This window comes from Magnolia sinica, chromosome 3 (assembly GCF_029962835.1).
Source record: "Magnolia sinica isolate HGM2019 chromosome 3, MsV1, whole genome shotgun sequence".
NCBI lineage: Eukaryota > Viridiplantae > Streptophyta > Magnoliopsida > Magnoliales > Magnoliaceae > Magnolia > Magnolia sinica.
In genome coordinates, this window is record NC_080575.1 from 62,981,472 (window position 1) to 62,996,655 (window position 15,184).

Below are 15,184 nucleotides of genomic sequence, written 5' to 3' on the forward strand. Positions count from 1 at the left end.
GTCTAAATTTGAGTTGTGATTGACGGTGGAAAGTGGGTTAATTATAAGGTCAAAATTTGGAATAATTTTGTAAGCTTAAAACGTATAACTTGGTGCTTAAAGAAAGGCTTATCAAGGTGAGGTTTTCACATTTCATATTTAGTCATATGATGGGCAATCCAAGTCATTCACGTGAAGGGAAATATTTGACTACAATTACCAATGAACTTTCCTCACTCGATGATCACCAAAATCAACGGTTAAGGGTTGATTTGTCAATTGAGTCACTTCTAATATGATCTAAGGGCTGACATTCAACGTGTTTGATTAATTTACGATAGATACACATGGTATAAAATTTTAGGTCAAATATATCATGAGAACTATAAGATCTCAAATTAAGGATCAAGGATAAAGGCATTTATGGACAGATTTCTAATCTAGAAAATTTATAAAATTTAATACTTATACGAGCTTCTAGGTACAATTCTATGAAATTCTCACCAAATAAGTCATATCAAAATCATCGCAGATAAATAATTAATCACAAAATAAGTTAAAATTCACATTAATCAAGGGTTTCACACATAACACATAATACTAAGGTCCAAGGCCACTTCAGAAAAATCTGGGGCATTACAACAGGTGAAATCTTCTCCACCGATCAATGAATTTTTGTGCCAACTTGTTGTTCCATTGTCTAGTGGTGGCCATATTGGCAATGATGATCTTCTGTTATAAGGCAAAGAAGTTAGCCAAGAAGAGCTCTTGCATCTGGTTCAATGTATGTATGGATCTCGGGGCAGGCTAACCTACCACTTAAACACCTCTCTCTTAAGAGATGTACTAAAGAGTTACAAACATTAGTACTGCAGTACATTAGACTAGTTGTCCATTGATGTCAAGAAGTGCACTAAGTGTTCCTGTGATGACTCGGTACCATCAAACTTCTGAAAGTCCGAGCACTTAAAGCCAGCAAGGAAGATGAAACTATCTAGTTCTACCAAATACAATGTTTTGAAGATGAACTTTGCATGTGCTTCCCTTTTATGTTCTTGAAGAATTGTTTCCACCATTGTCTGCCAAAAGTTGGTTTGAGTTGCAATCAGTAATGGTGGCTAGGTAAAGACTTAGGCACCAGTGGTCGAAACCTGTTATTGAGACATGTAGGTTCTGTTGAGAGGAACTGGTGTTGTGATCGTGGGTTAACGAATGGAACTTGTTCATCGATAATTGTCACTTCCAATGGTGGTGGGGGTGCTTGAGTTGTTGATGAGGAGGCATTGAAGTCTAAATGGCCAGTTTTCAGAAGATTGGCAAGTGTGCCTTATCAGGAAAGGTGTGGGCCAAACCCCTTGTAGGGCCCTAAGTGTGAAGAGCATATGGTTGAAGATGCATCAATTGGTGAGTAGGGCCAAAAGTGGTTCCACTCGATGCACTATTGGATGCAACAAGAGTATGCCTCCTAGGATAACATATTACAATACAAAAGACGTTGACACATGTCTAGTGAAAGCAATGGGAGCTATGGTCATTGAAGCGATCGATGCTCGAAGGGGAGCCTTTCTAGGTTCAACAACGAGGGTTGAAGCTCTAACCGTTGCGTGGGTCTTTACCCGAGTTGTCGACTCATAAAAAGAGGTGGGTGTGGTCATTGATGCAATGCTAGCCTAAACAGGAGCTTTGACCATTAAGGTAGTCTTAACTAGGGATGCTACCTTAACAATGGGTCGTGCATCTGTGGCGGCAATAACCCTAAGAACAACCTTGGCTAGAAGAAGGCCTTAACAGATGTGGCAACCTTAGCCTAAGCAGGAGCGGTAACAAATGGTGTGGGCTACCCACATAGTATTACAAGTGTGAATCCTCCAGTGGGGAGGAAGAACGCGAAAGCCTCTTGAGAAGCGAATGCCACTGTTGTAGCGAGATTCAATATTGTTGCCTACAAATTCAACAATAACAACAAGGTATTCTTGGAAGTGTAAAGGGTGAGTTGGTAATGTGATGAATGTTCTCGTTAGAAGTTGCTAATTTTTGCACCAGAGATGTGTAAAATATGCCACATAACTATTATACTCTAAGTATATGAGGTGTATCAATGCACCATTCATGGATAGAGGGAAAATACTTGCAATTCTCTTAATATAACAATGTTCCTTTTTCATCATAAAACTCAATCATACAAGTACGGTATTCATACATTTATACATTCATGATTATAGATGCGTAAATATAATCTAAGTGCCACTTATTCATATGCCACGGTCCCTAATAAGTATGGGATTATTTGGGATCATGAGTCTATCATCCTGAAATCACTTCGCACGTTAGGTATAAGATTAACATGGGTTGTGGCTCTCAGTGCGAGACTCCTACCGGCTCATGATACCATACATAGTGACTCGACCATTCATTGTGTTCTAAAATTTTATATGCATACGTATGATATTATGCCTGTGATAACATGCTTAGAGGTAGTTTATTATACCTATGTCTATGATACCTTTCTTAATTGAGGAATGTCCATGATAAGTCGTGCTCACCTTTCGGCATGCGGTATGATCCATGAGCTTGTTGCTCACACCCACATTTCTTAAGTGTTTTAAGGATATTACCAAGCTCGAGGTGCCTACAGACATTGATGGATGTCCTTATCATTCTTTTCCTTCTATTTTAGAATTTTGGACTTAGAAACATGTTGTATTCTGGACTTCTTTGACAATGTGATCGTTATGAGATGTTGACATTTTGCATTTCCTTATAGACTTAACTCACTTAATATAAAATAAAATAAAAAATGCATCGGCCATAAGTCAGATTTAGAGTTCAGAAATTTGGTGAGCCCGTTCGCCAAGTCTAGTACGTGGCTAGGTAGTTGGAGCAACCTAGGACTCGGGAAGTTAGAGAGCTTAACTGTCGATTTCGGTGCATGACAAAACAAATCTATATATATATATATATATATATATATATATATATATATATATATATATATATATATATATATATATATATGCCATTGTGAGGGAATGGCATCGAAGTTATTATGATTACGAATATGGTTTTGGCTATGATGGTACAAATGCGACAAGCAGACAACTGCAGTATTTATGCATTCATGCATTCAAGATTATAGATGCGTAAATATAATATAAGTATCACTTATTCGTGGGTCACGGTCCCCAATAGATATGGGACTATTCGGGATCAAAAGTCTATCATCCTAGAATCACTTTGTGCGATGTGTATGAGATTAACGTGTGTTGTGGCTCTTGGTACGAGGCTCCTACTGACCTATGATAGTACGCACTGCGACACGACCATTCATTATGCATTCTCTTATAATATGCCTACTTATGATATCATGCATGTGATAACATGCTTAACATTAGTTTATTATGCCTATGTCTATGATACCTTTCTTGATTAAGGAAGGTCCATGATAAGTGGTGCTCACCTTCCGGCACGTGGTATGATCCACGAGCTTGTTGCTCACACCTGCATTTCTTTCATGTTTTCAGGACATTACCGGGCTCGAGGTATCTACAGACGTTGATAGATATCCTTATCATTACTTTCCTTCTATTTTAGAGTTTTGGACATCTAAACATGTTGTATTTTGGACTTCTTTGACGATGTTATCATTACGTGATATTGATATTTTTCATTTTCTTGTAGACTTAACTCGCTTAACCAAAAAACAAACCTTCATTATAAGCCGAATTTGGAGTTCGGGAATTTATTAAGCCCGTTTACCTAGTATGGTATGTGGTGAGGTAGTTTGAGCAACCTGGGATTGGCGCTCCAAAAGTTGGAGAGTCCGACTGCCGGTTTTAGGGCATAATATCCGAGATCAAGACTGAGTACCTAAGCGATGGTGTGGGTGATGTTATTTTTCCAACGAGGCAAATGTTGGGCTCGTCACATCCCTTCTCATCCAACACACGACAGTGAACTCAGCCACCTGGCCTGTTAATGAGGATCATATTTGTTTTCCCTACTTGACCATTGGCAGTGGGGCCACCATCTCCAATTAGTACCATCACCCGGTCCAAGCATTAAGTAGGATCGTTACACATCTGTCTTCCCAATCTCAGCAGTAGAGAGTCTTGGCGCCCCATAACTGCACTACTACTACTCGACCTATCAGAAGGGACCCATCGGTACCATTAACGGGCAAAATCCATAATAGAATCTCTTGGATTTAGGGCATGCCTCTCACGGTCTCACATCCAGTCATAATACCCATAACAGATACCCCGACTCCTCTGGATCTCGTCCAAGCATACGAACCAATAAGATTGCCCAAACATCATGACATGCTCATGCGTATGTGCCATGGATGCTCATGTAATCAACTATTATGTAGTCGTCATATAAACCATGTCATGTACTGATGGCAGGTTAAAATGTTATGCCACTTATGCAATTTATACCAAGTGTACCATGGGTCCTTAGACCCTGATCTCATAACCCATTGTTCATGTGAAGTTCATCTAGGCCTTTTAACTTATTCATACATGGGCGAATCATAGCCGAAATATCCATAAGAAATGGGCCTCATCATAGGCTTAACGAAGGTCCAATAATCCTTAGTCCCTACATCATGGATACATCACATGCCATCCATATAATGCATATATCTCATGCCATCTATACCATGCATACACTATATGCCATCTACACCATGCATACCTCACATACCATCTACATTATGCATACATCGAATGCCCTTATGGACTTATTACATTACTGCCAATTGTCCGAATCAAACATGAAGACTAGCCATATATAAAATCCACATTCACATCAATCAAACCATACATTATGCACATGAGAGATGGGCCTACCCATTTAGAGTTGTTGGGCCTCAAAATACTTGAAAATCTTCTCAATTTGGGTTCCACATGAGGCTCACACTCTAGCCCACAAATCTAGCATGTTTGGGCCTTGAAATGGCTCTACTTTGAGCCCAAGTATAGGCCTCATCATGCTACTCAAGTAATCTGTACCGTGGGCCTCGAATGCATACATCAAAGTGGGCCACATGGGCTGCCAAAATAGAGGGACAACGGATATACAGCACATATAGTGGGCCTGAAAAGTTTCAACCGTGTGTATGCGCACCACATGTAACAAAGCGGCCTATTTGGGCTGCCAAAACGGATGGACAACGAGTACAGATGAACACGTTCATCATAGCCGGTCCAATGGCGAGTGGCCCACACTCTAGAAACAACGTGGATAGGACACGTACATCATGTTGGGTCCTATAGTGCGGTCCACTAAGTTTTGGATCAAACTGGTATTAGTGTATTCCCTTCATCCAGGTCTGACGTGACCTTATAAACATGTGGAATGGTAGATAAACAACACTGTGGGTCCCATGGAATAGCAGATAAACAACACTGTGGGTCCCATGGAGTTTTCAACGCCGTTTCTAGTGGTGCAGCCCACATAAGACACCCTCATCCCCAAATCATCATAACAAATTTGGGCGATATCATAGGGGAAGGTCATCATTCCCCATTGGAGTCCCCATTTTTTTGTTTAAGATTAAAAAAAATAATAATAAAATAAATAAATAAATAAATAAATAAAATGTGTTATTGTAATTGGGGGTATAAGGAGAATGTTTTAACCTTTTGCATTAGACGTGGAGGGTGTTAGGCGCCTTGTATATTTGTAGTAGGCGCCATGAGTTTGACCATAAGAGGCAGTGGCATCAGATAGCCCATTAATCCGCAAGGCATGAGAAATGGATGATTTGTAGTGACAGAGTTCATGATTCTCTAGTTACATTAAAGAATTGTTGCGTCCATTGGAGAGTTACTGAATATTTTGGGCTTTATCTGTGAGTAGATGTGAATACTTGCACACCGTGCACCAAAAGAAAGTCAGGCCAAGTGGCTTTCATCAATGTCTAAGGGTCATTAGATTTCAAACTATAGTTTAGCACAGGCCCGCCCTTCATGGCATCCCTCGGAAAAACCCCTGATTGAAAGGTAAAACCTGGTGTTCTGTTGCGTAGCACGTAACATATTTTGGTCCTTGGTTCTCTGTCTTTAAAGTATTTAGAATGAAGAGGCTCGTGATGGTTGTAGCGTACATGGAACAATCGTTCTGACAATGCTTTGGGGTCTTACATGCCAGAAACGGGTGGAAGACGATCCTCTAGCTCCCATCATCTGGTGTCGGGTACCAACCATAGAGGAGTACGTGTACAATCTGTGGCATAGTTGTGTGAGGGGTCCATGCGGGTATTACTAATGGCACTACACTTGGGCACAAAGCTCGATTCGTTAGCACTTGCCACATGGCATCGGAACTTCAATTCATGAGACACCTAGTGGAGCAAGGCCTCTCCTTCACTAAGTTCCCTAGTGCATGGCACAGGGTTCTCCCAATGAAGGGGGCGGAAAATTCATGCAAGGTTAACCTTATGAGCATTTGCTTCTAAAGTTCCAAAGTCCAATTCTCTCTTGCATTTGTTTTCCAATTCATTTTCACCATCTTGTCCTCTATGTTTCTGTCTCTCGCCTTTCTCTTTTCTTTTTTCTTTTTTTTTTTTTTTAGTGCCCAAAGGATATTTATAGGCATTACCAAGGGTCCAAGTGAACCTTTTCTTTCAATTAAAGGCCTGCAAAAAAACATTAAAAAACAGCCGGCCCTTAAAAACAACAGCAAATCATCATCCCTAGTGAAGTTAGCTCAAACAAAAATCCCAAGGATCAGGTTTCCAATAAAGTAGTTTTCTGATATGCTCTTGTTGTCAATCAAATATTCCAAATAATAATAATAATAATAATAATTAAGGAGTGCTATTCCCAAGTATAGCCTCCTAGCAATTAAATTTCTTTTATGAAAATTTTTGAAAATTAATGCGCATGGCATCCTAGGCACTAAGAAGTCTTTTATACTGCTCGATGGGTACGGACACAACAGCAAACTTGTATTTTGGTTCTTCTGATCTTTCGATTTTACAGAGTCATGTATAACATCAATAGAATTGGCTTGAACTTCTAGTGTTATCCCAACCACACCATATTGGAATAAAGTGGATGGTAGACCAAAATCGTCATTTAGGAACGGTTTTAAACCGTTCCTAAATGCTTCAGGAATGGCTTTTCACCATTCTTAATTGAGGCGTCGCAGAGAATCAAGAACGGTTTAGAACCGTTTTGGGTACCATTTCAATTTTTTAAAACAGAATTTCAGGAATGGTTTAAAACCATTCTAGGGCCAACGGTCACATTTTGGGCATAAAATTTTAGAAACGGTTTTGAATGCTTATTAATGTTGCCAACGGTCAGATTTTAGGATAGAATTTTAAGAACAACTTAAAACCCCTTTGTTCATTGTATGAGAGAGAGTGGGGCATGTAATTTACTTGTATTATTACATGCCAGATAATTACACAATAGAAGAAAAAGACGATAGAATGATTCACACAATCTTTTCCTTCTTTTCTAGTACACATTTCAATTTCAATTCCAATTTCTAATTTCAATACAACATTTCATTTTCAGGCTTCTATAATCCAACAATTTCTTGCTCTTTTCTAGAATGATCATTGCCTTCAGACATGACATCCGTTGTAAATCCTCCTCTTCAATGTCTTCTCGTCCATCCCCCATAACCCGATCGATCTCTTCCACCAGCTTGGCCTGCACATCCTGATGCTTCACCAGGTTCACCATGATCTACTGCAGTGATGTGGACGTTGTGTCCATATGAGAGAGACGAAAATCTGTTCCTTCGGCGCCACTTCCAAGGCAGTCTGGTACATGTCATGAGCTGTTAATCCTGTGCTGGAAGTATTGGTCGTGGTGCTGCTGCTGCTGTTGGGCTTGAATCAGCTGCCTGAAAGGCTGGATAAGGCCTAGGGAATATTGTTGCCTGCTGTTTTCAGCTTGTAGGTTATGCTGGTAATACATGCTGTCCAAGCTTAGAGACAGCTTCCCTGTCAATGGATCCGAACTGGTGGGCTCCCAGGGTTGCACCACCCAGGAAATCTTCAAGCTTGGGAGAGGAAGCTGGCATCACTCCCATCAACAAAGAGATAGACATGACTTTATTTTTAGAAGCTATTTAAAAGAATTTGAAAGGAAGAGATGGAAGAAGAGAAGCATACCTTCATCTTGCTGTGACCTTGTAAGAGCTTCCATGATACAAAGGGAGCGATCAGATTTCAGTGGCATTACAGACAACTGGGAGTAAAGGGCCCCACCTTGTGTTTCCATCTGAGGAGGAACTAGAAAGAAACTGGTTGGAACTGCACTTATATAAGAGTAGTTTCCCTTGCTAAAGGGTCCGTTGCATTTGCACCAGCTTCCTTAAGGCATACAGATTGCATTGTATCAATAGCATACCTGCCAAAATCACCCATTAACAGGATATCATTACATGCATTTAAAATGATAAAATATATGTCTAGATGGATGCAGCATAACCTCCAGAAATAGTTTAAACAGCTGGCCTCAAAAATTCATGGGCATCTTCCTCTCCCATGACCAAGAAAACATACAACCTAATAAGTGAATACTAAGTGAACTTGAAATAACTTGCAATGCTCTCCATTTAACACTATCATCCTGCACAAAAGATTTCATTTAAGCTTGACGTAATGTGATTCATACAAGTATCAAGCTATCGAGTTTACAGTAAAGTTTCAAGCAGCACTGTAGCTCTCTGAGGAATTTCTCATTCAAAATACCAGTTCAAAATAGGTAGAACTCAAATGCATGCAGAATTGGATTACCATTTGATAGTAGCAGCAGCAGCAGCCAAACAGAGATAATACTGCTTGTAATAAGTATCCAAGGTAAGAGCAAATGGTTCCTTGGCAGCCAAACTTTTAACCAGCACAGCTCCCTATGAAACATTGATGAAAAGCTACTTATAAACATAATTATGACATCCAAAATCGTTTAAAAAAAATCAAAAGATAATTACTTTTCATAGTTTTTCTTTTTCTATTAGATCCCAGCAATAGTGACTTAATTTTACTCTATTTAAACGAAAAATCTTAAAGTCAATTACCTTGGATTTAAACTGATTATCCACGAAATAACCTCAACCATGAAAGCAATCGGAGTAACGTTAGCCTTAGATAATTATGAGCTCTTGAATTGTCGGTGCTTGATGCCCTGTGTATCTCCATCGCACTCCTGAATTACAATTAATTAAAATGATAATGAGTCTCAGAATAATAACTTTGGCATTTTTATTACAAAGTCCCTAAAAAGCTTTGATTTTGCATTTTTAGTGAAGAGTTACACCACCCAAGGTCATTTGGATTTTATGGAACGATGTGTAGTTCATACATGAATACGTCACTTCACCACCCTTCATGTTAATCGTGTTTGTCCCATCACCTCCCGTTCCAACAATATCAACCACATCAGTCATTCCTTCAACCTTCTTATAGCATTTGAACATTGCCCTCGCCAATCCCACAACCTGCAAATGCAGAGAACTATAAATCTATAAAGGAGTAATATGCTTATCAATTTCAGTCTATGAATCAAGCTTATGGAGCTTCACTCCCAATCATGCTTGTGTTCTAATATTCAGAAACATCACATATTTTACTTTGTTATATAAAATGTTACATATGACAACTCACTTCTTTGAATGACTCTCCTTTGGCTCTTAAAAGAACAAGAAAGCACTGATCAAAACTTCATTAGCTTCACTCAGTAAAAAATCAAGAGAAGCTTCTGCCTCCTCTTCAGATAAATCCACCCCATTTATCAGAGATTCAATAATCTGCAAATTTATTAAAGATCATAGAAACAAAAGCTATTAATAAAGACAGAAAAACCATAATAACAGCACACCAAAATCAAAACCCATCAAGCAATCTGATGTTTCAGGCCAAACGATCAATAGATAAACAACATGATATTGAACTCTTGAATTGACAAACCTGACAGCATATAATCATTCATGATATTGAACTCTGATGCAAGAAGCAAATCTCTGCTATACAGATACCTGAAAATAGACAACAACAATGCAGTGTTAGCCAAACTTGAAGGATGCAAGGTAAGGTAAAAATTTATTGAAAAATAAAAGAAAATAGTACAAAGAGCAGGTACCTAAATAGAAAAAGGGCACCTCAGAAATACAAACCAACCAATAAAAATCCAAGAGGCTCTCCCCCATGTGCCTAAAGCAAAACCACAACCTAGCACTAAAAAGGCTCCACAGCCTAACCCACTAAAAACCATTCAAAGGTTAAAGTCCAAAAGCTAGCTGCCATAATCCTCCACATAAATCACACACAAAGCATGAATTAGGAACAATATCTTCTTGCCCATGGATAGGCACAAAAACACAGAGACACCTAACAGTGATCAGCAAAAGGCAGAATATGCACAGATCCTCACTCGTCTCGATCATATCCCAAATAGACTCAGCAAAAAACTGAATTGCAATGATCATATGAATATCCAATTGGCACATCTAAATCTATATCCTATATCTCAATAGAAATCCCAACAAAGCTGTGCTAAAACAGCACATGAACCAGGTTATTCCGCGCATACCTTATTAAAATCACAAGACTTGAGAAATTCTCTATATTCCATCAACAACTAATTCAGAAAGAACAAAAAACTCTCATATAACTCCAGACCTTGCTTTCCACAAAATAAATCAAGAAATGGAAGAAATAGAAAAAATAGCAGAATGTTAACCTCCGGTCATCATTGATAAGACAAATTGTAAAGAGGTATGTCAATACAAAAACCACCACTTAGATCTGTAATTAAAGCATGTGATTTAAACAAATGTGGAAGAAACTAGACCTGCAAGTTAGCTTCAATATGGTTTGCCTCTGAATATAGCAATTTAAAAAATCATGTACCTACAGCAAGATGCACGTGAACTTATAATGCAGCCCCATCTTTCCTACCAATGTGTCATTTCTACAGGACATCCTAGCCATGCAAATGGTGCGCCCCACCGTGAAGATTGTCCAGCACAAAAATTAGTCCAGTCCACTCATTAGGAAGCTGTGCCATCGAAATCCATGGATGGCCAACGGTCTGATTCAACATACAGGTTCTGCCCACCTAACTGAATGGATGGCCTGATTTTCGGTCTGATTCAACATACACGTCGTAGATGAGCGGGGCCTCTCAAAGAATCTGCTAAGTGTAGAGCTGGACACAAGCCTATCCAACTTATACAAGATCTAACTTGTAGAAGTCAAAACATAGACTAAAAATAGATAAGTAGGACAGCTAGGACTACTCAAGTTGCTCAAGAAGCAAATTGAAAACAGATAACTAAGATGCGAGATGCAAGGCTTCATACAATCCCAGGATGGCGAGAGAAGATTAGACTAATGTGTTTCAATAAATTCTAAATATAACAAATCATTGAAAATATTAAAATCAGAAAGGCACTTCCTCTTTTTTAAAGAGGCAAAAGGTACTTTCTTTTTTCTTAAGGGAGAGTACTTTTCTATCAAAAGACTTAAACAATTAAGAATCCTTTATCAATTCATATGTATAGTAGGTCAATTGTTTAAATGTATAATCATACAACTAAAGAATCATTACAGTGCATCCCAGCATTGTCATATAAACATCGATGATGCATGCAAATTAGAATTTAGCAAGTTCTAATGCCAAAGCAGAAAATCCATGGAAGCATACCGGAGACATCCCTGACAACCACTTCGTAACAATAGCAATATCCTGTCACCACTCATGTTCACACTGCCAGCAGGTGGCATCTTGTACAAGATTTACAGAACCTTGAATAATGCCAGAACAAAATGCATTAAAGGTGGAAGATGTAGCACTGAGAAAACAGACAACATGCCTCATGAAAATAAACAAACGTATACCACCCGAGAATAAATAAATAATGTTCCAATTCTAAAAAATAAATAAAGAAAAAAAATAATATAAAAAGGGAAGAACTCCATCCGGAGTTACAACATACCCAAAACAAACTCTTCACAGTCCACATGTTGAGGTATTCTGACAATTTTAACTGTCCATATTCTTTGAAGTACCATGAATAAGCAGTCCCATAATCACATTTCAGTGATGCTCCTGACCTTTGATTTCCGGAGTCGAGCATGAGCCACAGGAAATTTCAATCTATTAAATTCATCTACACATAGTGATGGTTAAGGATCATGCATTCAATGTAAAATGCTCACAATTTCACTTAAGACCTAGAACATAGATGGTTTCGGTCATCAGACCAGCACAGCATGTGGGCCCAACAATGGAAGATTTTCAAATGCAGGTAAAAGCTGTAAATTAATTTATGAGATTTCCACTTGCTATCCCATCAAGACCCCAAAAATTGGAATCGATGGTAATCCAATGTTTCAGTAATGCTCATGGAAATCTTCGAAAATCATCGTTGGATAATCATTACAATTTTCTTTTCTTTTACTTTCCCTCTATCTGAACAGGCCAGTAACTTTGGCACGTGGGGTTGATTTTCTTCATCAAAAATCCATCTCTAGCTGAGCTTTCTTCCACCCCTAGTGGACAACCTCCATATAGATTAAGACCTGCTTAGCAGCTACCACAATGCCCCTAGACACCCCCAAAAGATTAGTAGTTAGATCATCATCATCGTAGCCTTGTCCCACCCATTATTAGTAATTAAATGCATAAGCTTATTTGCAAGCCTTCAAAAGGCCAACCCTCGAGCCATCACCCCTTACATATAGGGACCAGAGCATTTCAGACCTCAATTTGCTCTTCCACCATATTGAAATACCACTAAAAGAGGTGAAACTTCATAAGGAACCATGGTTGTTACAAAATAAAGGACGATTTAGAGACCAAATGAAACAAGACAGTAGGAGTATTTTACAATTCTGAAGAGAAGTAATACAAAAGGAAAGAAATTAACAAGGACTATTGAGACGACATTAGAAAAGAATAAATGCATTCTCCAAGAAAAATGCTGCCTTAAAAAAATGGCATTAAACTGAGGTGAAAAGGCAAAAGCCACTCACAAAGCGCAGAAGCAGAACTAATAGTAGCCAGCAACCCTTTATCAAAGGAGATGCTGAACAAGAACGTCCCACAGAGGCAGTTACTGTGAGAAGAATTTGCCTGATCCATTTTTTTCAGAATCAATACATTTCATAGTCCCATGTTATGAAGAACACATGACAAGGACTCAGGTGAAAAGGTCCTATCATCGATTCTAAATTATTTTTCTCATTTGCCTGGAATACTTCCAACTTTAAGTACCAAATTATTCAGGCCTGTTTGGTTGCCACTTCAAAAAAATGAGGACATCTCATTTTAGTTTATTGTAATTATGTTTTAGAGATCGTGATTGTTGATTATGGTAGGTTTATCCAAGCCATTGATCTGATGGCCCCCATCATGGATGGAACATGCCCAAAAAAATCTCCTAAGATCATTTATATACAACCATGGGCCCTGCATGTACAAACTTGGTTAGAAATCCATCTCTAGCTGGACAAGCTTTTTCAATGGCTTGGATAAGACAAGCCTGGGCCCCACATGTATAAACTTGGTGTATAAAAAGGAAGTTCCCTGTTCACAAGCAGGGAACTCAGCCTCTGATAACTAATTTAATTGCAATTACATGTGAAACTAGATCATTTATTATTCAGATCATTAAAACCAGATTTCATGAATCAGTTAAAAAATAGAAAAGAAATCAAGAGCATTGACAGTTGAGTTATCATCATCGTCTAAGCATTTCTCCCAGTGATAAGAGACGGCTTTTAAATGGTAAATTGGCATAAGTTTTTTGATCAGCTGCCCACCAGACATCAACCTTTCCTATAGCCATGTATTCCCCAAGCCATGGATGGGATGGTTAGGATCATCTAATTAAAGTGATTCTTAGAACTGTTACAACCAATCCATGATGGTCCCCACCTAATATTGTTACAACCATAAACAATATTAACCATCCATCTTTCATATGCCATGATTAGATATGGTTAGAATCATCCGATCACTAAAATTTTCGCGATGTGGCCAATACGTCATGGGATCCGCCAAATGGACGGTACAGATCGACTGATTTGACTGTCCACATATCCCAAAGCATCTAGTAGAACAAAGCATTATAATGCTCTGCAATCCTGGACTTCTCCTAAACAAAACCCCATTTCAATGGCACTTGTGTAATTTCATACCTGGACTTCCCATTGTCCAAACCATGCACTGACAGCAAACGGCCACTAAACGGATGATCAGAACCGTACTATGAGACCATCATTTGATGTAGGGCTGATATTGAGCTGGCAACCTGCAGAGAACCTGCAGGCATATTTAGAGCTACGGCGTATAACAGCTCTCCCCAATTGCATCTCAGCCCCTTCTGCCCTAGGATAACATAAAACCCTAGGAGAGAGAGAGAGAGAGAGAGAGAGAGAGAGAGTTACAAGAACCCTAAATGCTTGGAAAGAATATAAATAAGAAGAATTCAATTTACCTCGTCACGACTGATGTGTATGTCACCGTCACTGGGCCCACATGCAGAATGGTTCGATGATTGGTACCATTCGTATCGAGAGAGGGGGTTGAGATCGGGAGTGGGAGTTTGAAAGAGAGGGAGATCGAGAGAGAGGGTTGATATCGGGAGAGGGAGATCGAGAGAGAGGGAGATCGAGATGGAGGGAGGGAGAGTGAGAGGGAGATCGAGAGAGAGGGTTGAGATCGGGAGAGAGAGATCGATGGAGAGGGAGATCGAGAGAGAGGGAGGGAGAGTGAGAGGGAGATTGGAGGGTTGAGATCAGGAGATCGAAAGAGAGGGAGAATGAGAGAGGGAGAGAGAGACGGAGCCGGTGACGGATGCGAAATGAGGGATTTTAGGGTTTTGTCGTAAAAAAGGGTTAAAACTATTCGGTAGTCTGCAGCGGATGGATCCAATTTGCCTCTTGGACCTTGTGGGGTCCACCCAGATGTTAATAATCGAATCCATTCCGTCCATCTGTTTCAAAATAAAATAATAAAACAACTGAAAACAAATAAGAAGATCCAACACTCAATTGGTAGACACACCAACAAAACAATAAAAATAACAATATATAACCGCAACAATTCTAGTATAGGTCAATACTGTTTCAAAGTCAGAAACGGCTTTACGTTTCTGAACCAAAATCCCAACCGTAGTCACGCTGTAATCTGGTAAGACGAGTCTTTAATCAATAGAAAGATGTATCACAACTTGA

At 39.1% G+C, this 15,184-nt stretch overlaps 2 long non-coding RNA genes across 2 annotated transcripts; both read right to left on the reverse strand.

Annotated features, from left to right (window-relative positions):
- Nucleotides 1-8,358: 8,358 nt before the first annotated feature.
- On the reverse strand, nt 8,359-9,301 carry LOC131238516 (uncharacterized). Its single transcript, XR_009167884.1, has 3 exons — nt 9,022-9,301; nt 8,741-8,853; nt 8,359-8,573 (listed from the first exon to the last, which is right to left on the reverse strand). It is a non-coding gene; the product is annotated as an uncharacterized LOC131238516 (long non-coding RNA).
- Nucleotides 9,302-13,513: 4,212 nt separating this feature from the next.
- LOC131239970 (uncharacterized) lies at nt 13,514-14,732 on the reverse strand. Its single transcript, XR_009168541.1, has 2 exons — nt 14,446-14,732; nt 13,514-14,354 (listed from the first exon to the last, which is right to left on the reverse strand). It is a non-coding gene; the product is annotated as an uncharacterized LOC131239970 (long non-coding RNA).
- Between the last annotated feature and the right edge of the window lie 452 nt (nt 14,733-15,184).